We start from the raw sequence: 10,238 nt of genomic DNA, 5'->3' as shown, positions 1-10,238 counted from the left end.
TTACTAGTTTTAATCCTTTCTTTTAACTTATTCAATGCCACTTGGCACTCTGTGTTATAGGGAGGAATTTCAGTAGTTACATGACCCATGAACTCAAACACTTCATCCACTTCTGCATGGGCCTAGTGGCCATTTTCTGTTCGAATTTGTTTAATGCATAGATTGTATCACACACCCAGTGATTCATCCAAATACAAGTACTTCAGCCTAAATTTCAAATACCAGATGCTGAAATCTTCACCCATTTGGGAACACCTTGATCTCTAAACTTTATTGCATTGTTTGGTACAGGACATTGCCTATACTACTTTGTTGTGGATATAAAACAATTAGGAAAACAGCTTACATTTGTGCTTATTTTCTATTTCATACCTCTTTGTCCTGTGTTTTTTTCCTCCTCAAAATCCATTCCTTAAAAACCAAACCAAACAGAAACTGTTGTAGAAATGTGTGGGAAAAAAATTTTTTTTTAAATGTGATCCTGGTCCTGCTAACCTTTCTACTCTTTTCTTTTCCCTTTCTGTGTTCTAATGTATTTTTGACAAAGTTGTGTTTACTGAACCATTGATCTGGTGGTGGAAGAAAGAATGGTTCAACATCCTTTGTGTTATCATGGTAACGTTTCCCTGAGGGGAAGTATTAACACTGAGACTCTGGCCCCAGAGTATGTGCTGTAAAGACGAATACTGATGGATAAATGCAGTATCCAAATGTGGATAAAATGCAGTTGATTAGCCCCAGACTTGGACTGGAGCAGAAGGCACAGGCCAAGCTGGTTACTACGTAAGATACAGATTTTGATTTTCATCAAAGCACTTATTGGCAGAAAACAAAAACAAAAAGAATCCCCCATCACACCCATTCCCAACTATTACTATTTGCATGGGATATCTTTTTAAAAAATTTACCAGCCCTTTATAAATTCAAGCTAATAATATGAAAGTAATTATGTTTTTCTTCACAATAAAGAAAAGGAGAGAGAGAGACCAAGAGCCTTTGGAAAGAAAATTGGAAACCATTTTAATGAAAATGACCAAATATAGCATAAAACATTCTATTCAAGTAGCCATGGGATAGGGAAAAAGAAGTAGTAGGTAGTAGGTAGTTTGCCTACTAATCATGATTATATCTCCCATGATTGTAATGTCAATATGCATATCATTTTTATGAAGAATCTGTTAACACCTTACATGAAATTGTTACACTACTATAGGACAGAAGTTAGAAACTACCACCTTCTGACGAATTTAGAAAATAATTGTATGACACTTGCTATCAAGAAAGTGATTGGTTTTGATAACCAGGATGTCTACAGTTTAACATATTTCAAACTCTTGCTATATGTAGTTAAAAACTGTCAAAGTATATCCGCCCTCAGATTTTAATTTTTTAATGTGGACCGAAAGGGACTAGAAAAGAGGCTGGAAAGGTAGGGACTACATCAGGGCGGAAGAACACTTTCGGTGTCATCCGACAGCGAGATCAGAAAAGGGCGGCGCACCACCGGCTGACGAGGAAGTAGAGCGGAATTCCGGGAGGAAGGCCCTGGGGTGGAACCTGCCTGGGCTGGAGCAGAGCCTGCAGGGCTGGAGCCCGGGGCCCAGGGGAGAGCAGAGGGTCTGGGGCACCCCCTGCCTCGGGGCAGCGCCCAGTTAGCGTTTCCGCGTGTCTGCCAGGCGAAGCCCGGCCTCTTTCCGGGTATCTGCCTTCTCTGGCACCAGGTTTCTCCTCCTTTCGTACTTCCGTGCCCTGCTGCTCTGAGGCTCAAGTTCCTTCAGGACTCACAGCTGTTGCTGTTCTTTCAAGACTCACCTGGGCGCCCATCCTGCATCTTCCCGCCAAAGCAGCCCAGGTCGACATTTACTGGTTTTTTTGTTTTTAAGAAAACTTTATCCTCTTAGTGCTTGGAAAACTTAACTGGTACAGAAGAAAAAAGTTTATTCTGCTGGAAGGGAGAAAAACCTAGGACTACCCAAGAGCACTGGGGCCTCTTCTGGAAGAGAAACTGGATACAGTGAGGAAGAAGAGCCTGTGCACTGGAGCCAGAGCCAGCAGTCCAGGTGAGACAAGTTATGCCATTTTCTGAAGTGTCTGCCCCAGGCATGAAACCAAATTCCTGTTTACCTAGCCAGCTCTGGGGATGGGGGTTTTGGGATACATGGGGCCAATTAAAAAAAAAAAAAAAAAAAAAAAAAAATATATATATATATATATATATATAGTTTATAAGTATATATAAAGTTTATAAGTATATATAGTTAAAAGTATATATATACTTTTTATTTGACCTTTAGACCCTGGGAGATAGGATGATACTAGGATTATTGCCCCTATTTTGTAGAAGCAGAAGCTGGGTTCAGAAGTTATGGCTCTTTTCTGAAAGGCTGTTTTATCGGTTCAGGATCACACAGCGAGTATACGGACAAGCCTGGGTTTGAATCCAGTTCTGTTTGATGGATTATCCATTCACTATTCATTTATTCTTGCAAACATGTGCTCATCCAGGATGTGTTTCTTCCACACCTTCTGTATGCCCTGTGTCCTCTTCTCAGGCAGTGTTGACAGCTGTGGACTAGGCAGACAGGGACCTGCCCTGGTGAATTTCCCAGTAGGATTGTGACCCCTCTTGTCACCCAGATCAGACTGTGAGGTCAGAGGGCAGATGCTGTTGCAGTGATGACATAGCAAAAAAAAAAAAAAAAAAAAAAAAATGAAAGCACTTTAATTAAAAAATCAGGAGCGGGTGATAAAGTGTGTAGAAACTGAAAATTTTGCAAACTATTTAAATCTTGTTAATTGCTGACTTCAGAAACTACACACATGGATCGTGAGTGGTGGTGAACAGCAGAAAGGGATTATGGATAAACCTGCATTGTTCTAGCCGCTCGCCATTCTACCTATTTCTGTGGATAGCCTGATTAAATATTGAACCAGGCTAACTAATGCTGGCAGCCTGTATAAGAATATGGTCATTAATAACTTAAACTTACACTGATTCTTCGTTATTTTCAACGCAAAACCTTGAATCCTTAAAATTGATAAAATATACGTGTTGTTTGCTCTTTTGCTTTTTTTGGTCTCACCTTACATTGAACTTTACCTGGAACAACACACTTCTATCAGTAAAGTGCTATTTGCAATTTACTAGGAGTATCCAACTTTACTTAATGGCATGTGCATAGAGTTTTTGCACGTAAGACCTGTCCTCTGAGCTTCCCCGGAGGTTGGTTATGTCCTTTAATATCCTTCCATGGAAATTAATTTTATGTGTATTGCAGCATTAGATTAAAACTACCTGTTTGTTGTATGTGTTCTCCGTAAGACTAAGATTTTCCCCATCATTTTGTATAGTTCTGGCTAATTATAAGCACTTGAGTATTTATGAACTGGAGGTAAGACTAGGTAGGCAGGTAGTAGTAAAGTGAAGGGGTAACACAGGAAATTAACATGAGTGGGTCAAGTGGAATGAGGAAGCACAGCATCATAATTGAAAATAGAGAATTTCTTCTTGAATGCTTATCCTTGAAAAAAGACTCAACATGTATTCATATAAAGAGGACTGTAACAATATGGTCTTTCTGCTGGGAGATACTTTTCAATGTTGGACTAAGGCAACATTTACTGAGGGATTAATGATAAAGTTCCCATCTGAAATGTTACAGGAATGGATTGCACAGAATTTCTGGCTCCACAGAGGGAAATACCCTGCTTTATCCAATACCCTTGACCCCTCCCTCCCCATTTTTTTTATTCCCAGCTTTCATGAATTTATGGACAAAATAAGCTCTCTCACAATAGGAACTTTGTAACACTTTTGTCAGTGGATTATGCAGATTTACCATTTGTCCCATTAGCCATTTCATATGGTTGGTATTCAATATAATAATATTTTTTCAACATTTTAGATGTTATAAAACTACCAAATACATTAGTACATTCTCCTACGTGTTTCCAAAAACAAAGTAAAGCAAAACAAGATCAAACAACTAACCAACCAAACAAAGGAAAAAGCTATTTCTTGGAGTGTTAGGAGTCAGAGATATGGTATATTATTGCAAAGCTGACGTTAGTAAATACAGAGTGCTAAGGGATCATGTATAGCAACAGTGAGTATCTTATAAGAGTTGATATTAAACACAAGCTAAAATATTATGTATAGACAAAACTTTAGCTTCATTTTCTCTTTCTTCTAGCAAAAAGTACATAGAGTATGCTGGGAAAACTCTCCTAAGGACAGATCAAAGACAATATATTTTTAAGCGTGTAATTTAATAAGGTTAAATTACATTTATACATTTTATAGAATAAAAAATACATTTTATAGAATGAAATTTAGACTATTCAAGTTGTTTTAATATTAGTATTTGGGAGCACCTCAGTGGCTCAATTGACTAAGCTTCAGACTCTTGATTTGGCTCAGGTCATGATCTCACAGTTTGTGGGATCGAACCCCGTGTTGGGCTCTGTGCTGACAGCACAGAGCCTGCTTGGTAGTCTCTTTCTCTTTCTCTCTCCTTTCCCCACCCCAAATAAATAAATACTTTAATAAAAATATTAATATTTTTTTCTTGAAATGTCATTATTATAAATTGTAGAAAAGACAGAAAAGAACAAGTTAAGGATATTAAATTCTTAGAACATATAATTCAACTCAGTTTTTTAATTTATTTTTACATTTTATTTTTGAGAGAGAGAAAGAGCACATGTGAGCAGGGGAGAGGGGCAGAGGGAGAGAAAGATAATCTCAAGCAGACTCCACACTCTGCGTGGAGCCTGATGTGTGGCTTGAACCCATGACCCTGGGGTCGTAAGTTTAGCAAGCTTGTGAGAAACCATAACTGTACTGGTAACAATGCCCATATTTTGGCCCACCAGATAATCGATTCATATCTTAGTTAATCATTTTTAAAATGAGGCAATATAAAATGGCACAAATGTATGTGGGGGGAGGTATGTGACAAATATAGACAAGATCTGAAAACCGTGTCTATTAAGATATGCTAGTTGTTTCACTTGGAATGATATAAGACATAGAAAGGAAAATTAGTATCTTGTAATCACTGAAGTTCTGTGTGATGGAAGAAGGAATAAATTGTTATATGTAGTTCAAAAGTTGCAAGTCACGGTAAGTTCCTTCTTAAAGATAAACGTAAGGAAGATTTCTTTAATAATTAATGCTACAGATTGACTCAGTGACTAAAGATGTGGTCTCTGGAAATACACCACCTGGGTTTGAATCCACACATCCTTCTTTATTACTATAGAACGGGCAAGTTTTTTTCACACCTTCCCATAAATAAAAATAGGATTGATGACAATAGTACCAAACCAAAGAGTTGGCATTTGGATAAATGAGAATATTTATAAAAAATTACAGCATTTGGAACTATTAATATTATTGTCACTGAACTTATAGTTTTGTAAGGTAATCAGTTGTGTTACTGTAAGAAGAAATATATAGAGAGATACAGAGGAAATCACAGTTATAATTAAGAAAATTGAACCACGTGACCTCAAAATAATCGCAATTAAAAGAATTTTATATTCTCTGGGTAAATGTTCTGAATGAAAAAAATATTGCCTTTGGTTGGAATGTTATGCCCAGAATTCGTGATCCCCACAGACCGCCAGGGTCTGATGTAAAAGCAAAAGAGCCTTTATTCGAGCTAGCTCGAGCTCAGTCCCCTACCTGCACCAACGCAGCAGTGAGATACTGGGGAGAGAGAGCAAGTTTCAAAAGGACAAAGGTTTTATTGGGGCCTAGAGGCAGTTGGTGAGGTAATGGCTGTGGCCTCAGCCGATTGGCTGGGGAAGGGTCCGAGTCCTGTTGGGCAGGTGAGCGGGAGGTTATTCAAGGGGAGGAGGTGTGGTCAAGGTGAAGGACACAGAACAAGATGGAGTCGGCCAGCGTAGGCCCACCCTTTCAGGAAGAGAAAATATGTAACATAGTTGGCTAGAAATTAGTTATTAAGAAAGACATAATTCAAGAAGTTTCCAGTTTAATGTCTAGTTTAGGACAGATATTAGTGGGTTTTACTAAATTGTCTTTAATTACACAAAAGTGTGAGGGGGGGAAAAACCCAAAATGTTCTGCCTTATAAACGGGTCCTTAATAAATACTTGGGAAAAATACTTGGGAAGTTATTTAATATCATAAGATAAACTGCAAGAGTCCCTGCGTTGCAGTCAACTTCTCCTTTTATCTCCACTAGTGTAATATCTGTTATTTTTCTTTCTCTGTGAATCTTGAAACAATAGGCCAATACTGCTTGCAGTTAGGATTTGGACATTTTATACTGAAGTCAGTGTGAAAAGCTCGATAACCTTATTGAGAGAAAACAACCAGAAATAAATTGTTACAAAACCAATTTCCCCAAAGAAAAGCTATCAAGTTACTATGTAGCAAAGCAAACTCAAAATGCCAACGCAAAGCTGTATCCTCATTGTAAGTTAAGTTTGCCGTTTCTGCAAGTTGTTTATCTATGCACCTCATTGTAAGCTTGCAAGCTAATACTTGATCCCAAGCCACTTTGTTTTTACCTGAGAAAATGAAATTCCACTTTATCCTTAGTTCCATTTTTACATTCACTATACAAACATTAATTGGAAGTTCTGTCCGAGGAAGGGAAGGTGGGGAAGACTATTAAAACACACACACACACACACACACACACACACACACACACACACACACACACGTGTGCACCTGGGTAATGAGTGCTCTGGGTAATTCTGTGAGGTAAAATTTAAATAAAAAGTAGAATTCTTCAGATTCTAAACATATTTACTGTGTGCCATTTCTTAGTTCAGCCAAACTGATGAAGAGTGGGAGCATTTCAGAGTGGCATACATTATTGGACACTTGAATATGTAGACAAAACAAAGTCTGAATGGTGATCTCTTTTTTAGCCCTCTGGTAGACTCACTGAGGTCACGTAGAAACAATTACATTATTCAGTGCACAGTCTTTGGAAGAACACTCATATACAAACACTAGGGAAACAACATGAAAGGTAAACGTGGTCAGGCTTTTCTTACCAGGGAAGGAATGAACAGAATTACTGATTCGTGTCCAGTGATCTTACCTTTGCAGAGAAATCAGTTGTTTCCGTGCAATTTAATGTGATCTGTTACAGAGCTTTGATTTCTACTTTAATAAATCTTCCCAATGGGAACATATATGTTTTAGAAGGTCAAATAATAATATTCTGTACATGACAGTGTGTAAAATATTTTCTGATGAAAAAATATTTAAATCAGAAAAGGTATAATTGTTTAGATAATCAGCTTTGACAATAAAAAAAGATCAACATTAATTATAGTCCAGACTTCTGTGCAATAAATGTGACATTTCCATTAATGTTAATGGGAATTTTATGTTTTAATTATCATTGCTTTGAAAACATATTCTTATATCAAGGCCATATTTCATTTATTATGATCACTGAATGTTATTTTTTGTCTTTAATATCATGAATCAATATTTAGACCTTGGTAATATAATTTAATCAAGGAAATTAAAAGACTTATTTTCCATCATAACAATAGAAAAGAAAAAGAAAACACTGGCAAAATCATCAGTGCTTTTATGAACTCTCATGTGCTTACAATTTAGAGAAGGAAAATTAACTTTGATTTTATTGCTCATATCCATAGGGAAAGAACATAGCTTAAAAGGTAACTCATTATATGTACATAATCTCTTTCTACCTTTAAAAGCAAAAGAATCTCTCTATCTATACATATAGATATATACACCATATATTTGAAACTCCTAATTTTGCTAATTTTTCAGATTAAAACACATAAATCATTATTCTGCCTCTGCATCATCTACTCCCAGCCCTTTATTGTTAATATTTCCTCTTTTGAATTTCACACAACACTAGTAACATTTTTTTTAACATGGAGTTGAAAGTCCTTACTTCAGCTGCTGCTGAGATAGTTGATGGAGGTATGTTTTATTTTAGAAGAAAATAATTTATCGGAAATAACATGCTGTGCTATGAACTCAGAAAGGGCAGGTACATTATGTTATTCCCAGTTTGTCTCTCAGTTTTCTTACATTTATTTTCTCATTTTATTAACACATTCTGAGCTATAATTTCTGTGGAAGCACGGACTGTGTCTTTTTCATGCATTTTGTATCTCTAACCCTTGGATGCCAAGTTTTATTCATCTATTCATTCAGCAAATGTTTGAGTGTCTGTATGTAGTTTAAAGCAATGGACAAGATACACATGGTTTTTCCCCATGATACTCTAGGAGGTACAAGTCTGTGGTTTGTTTTGAATGAACCAGTATAATTTCTTTTTGTACAATGCAACAGACAGGTGAGGATGACATTATACACATGTCATGGGTTAAGAAACTGAATCAAAGACAAGTTTCAGACCTCACCTAAGGATACAAAGATGGTCCTGAGCCCTTGGAGTTCAGGCATTAGAGACACCCCCTCCCGGCCCCGTCCAAAGCATTTTTAAAATTTCTTTTTAATGTTTCTTTATCTTTGAGAGAGAGAGAGACAGAGTGTAAGCTGGGGAGGGGCAGAGAGAGAGAGAGGAAGACATAGCATCTGAAGCAGGCTCCAGGCTCCACACTGTCAGCACAGAGCCTGATGTGGGGCTCGAACTCACGAACAGTGAGATCATGACCTGAGGTGAAGTCAGATGCTTAACCTACTGAGCCACCCAGGTACCGCCACCTCCCCCTACCACATCCAATATGTTTTTGATAGCTAAATTGATTTTTCCCTTCTTCAGTACTTTCTTTGAGGGCTATTTATGAATTTAAATTCAAGGTTTATAGGTATTTCATGTAAATTTATGGAGTAATAATCCTGAAAGCTTCAGAAAGATGAAAGTTCTCAGGGACAGCAAAGGCCATGACAAACAAGGGAACATCAAAATAGTATCCTTTGGTTTCAAGTCATTTTATTGCCTTCATGACTTGTAGCAAATCACTAAATTTTGCCTGTATGTATAATGTAGATATTGGGATTAAAGGGTTTCTAAGTTTTTTTTTTTTTTTTCCAACTCGGTAGGACCATATATGTAACTGTATTAAATAGTGGAAAAAAAATTGTATTTAGTAAGAGATAATCATACCTCTTATATAAGAGGGGCATCTGAGAATGAGGTATTCTACATTAGAGGACTTTTGGATAGCTCAAATTATTTTTTTAAATTTTTAATGTTTATTTTTGAGAGAGAGAGCAAGAATTGGGGGGGTCTGGGGGGGCAGAGAGAGAGGAAGACACAGAATCCAAAGCAGGCTCCAGGCTCCATGTTGTCAGCACAGAGCCTGATGCGGGGCTCAAATTCACAAACAGTGAGATCATGACCTGAGCTGAAGTTGGACACTTAACCAACTGAGCCCCCCAGGTGCCCCTCAAATTCTTCTGATCAATCATTAATGCTGTAATTTATGGAAATCTTGACTATATTTATTGATATTTTACTTCTCTGTGATTCTTTAGGTTTATTATTATGAATATGTTACTGACAATTACCTGAAATAATCTAAACTTGCTTTGTTTTGTTAGTGCTCTGATTGTTTTTTTTTTAGTATTTTGGCACACTCCTCAATATCAGGCTATTGCTTTTCACAACTGTCTGTCTTCTCTAGTAACACTTTTATCTTTATAATTTTGTCATCTTTTGATTTTGACTTAGAAAAAAAGGATAACATTATTTTTCGAATTTCACCTTTACCAAAAAGAAAAGGATTAGATAAAACAAATCTGTAGACCTTCTTTGTGGAAAAAATAGAGGTGTACCCATCCATATCTTTTATACTATATATGTTACTTAATTTGGGGAATATTTTTTCCCTATATTTTATGCTATATTTTAGGAGATTGTATTCTGTAACTTATTAGAATCTGTATTGGAAACTGGTTTATAAAAAACATTAAAGAAACATTTGTTGACTCTCTGGATATACTCATGCATGCTTAGATCATAGAGGACTGTACATAGGAATTTATTTGTATCTTAAAACTTAAAAGTAGAAAAAAAAAGAAATTCTTGGCAAATAGAAGATTGTAGACTAATGTTACTGTTGAATCTTGTATTTATTTATCTTCATCTCTTACAAGGCACTCATTGCCACGAAGATATTCTACAGTTGCTTACTTCACACTGGTTGTCTCACTGAGTACAACTGTAATTTTAAATTGTGAGGCATGTCATACTGCTTCCCTGTTTATATTTCATAAAATAAACAGGGATCATAAA

General features: G+C 36.6%; 1 long non-coding RNA gene across 1 annotated transcript in view; it reads left to right on the top strand.

Moving 5' to 3' along the window:
* The first annotated feature begins 1,543 nt into the window (after positions 1 to 1,543).
* LOC147572014 (uncharacterized) overlaps positions 1,544 to 10,238 on the top strand; it is a 217,686-nt gene continuing 208,991 nt past the window's right edge. The window contains exon 1 of the long non-coding RNA XR_015246892.1: positions 1,544 to 2,060. This is a non-coding gene — a long non-coding RNA (uncharacterized LOC147572014). The remainder of the gene's footprint in view (positions 2,061 to 10,238) is intronic.

This window comes from Puma concolor, chromosome F2 (genome assembly GCF_028749965.1).
Source record: "Puma concolor isolate L17-30 chromosome F2, mPumCon1.1.hap2, whole genome shotgun sequence".
Classification (NCBI taxonomy): domain Eukaryota; kingdom Metazoa; phylum Chordata; class Mammalia; order Carnivora; family Felidae; genus Puma; species Puma concolor.
Note: the sequence above shows the minus strand (reverse complement) of the source record. Positions and strands in the feature narration are given on the sequence as shown.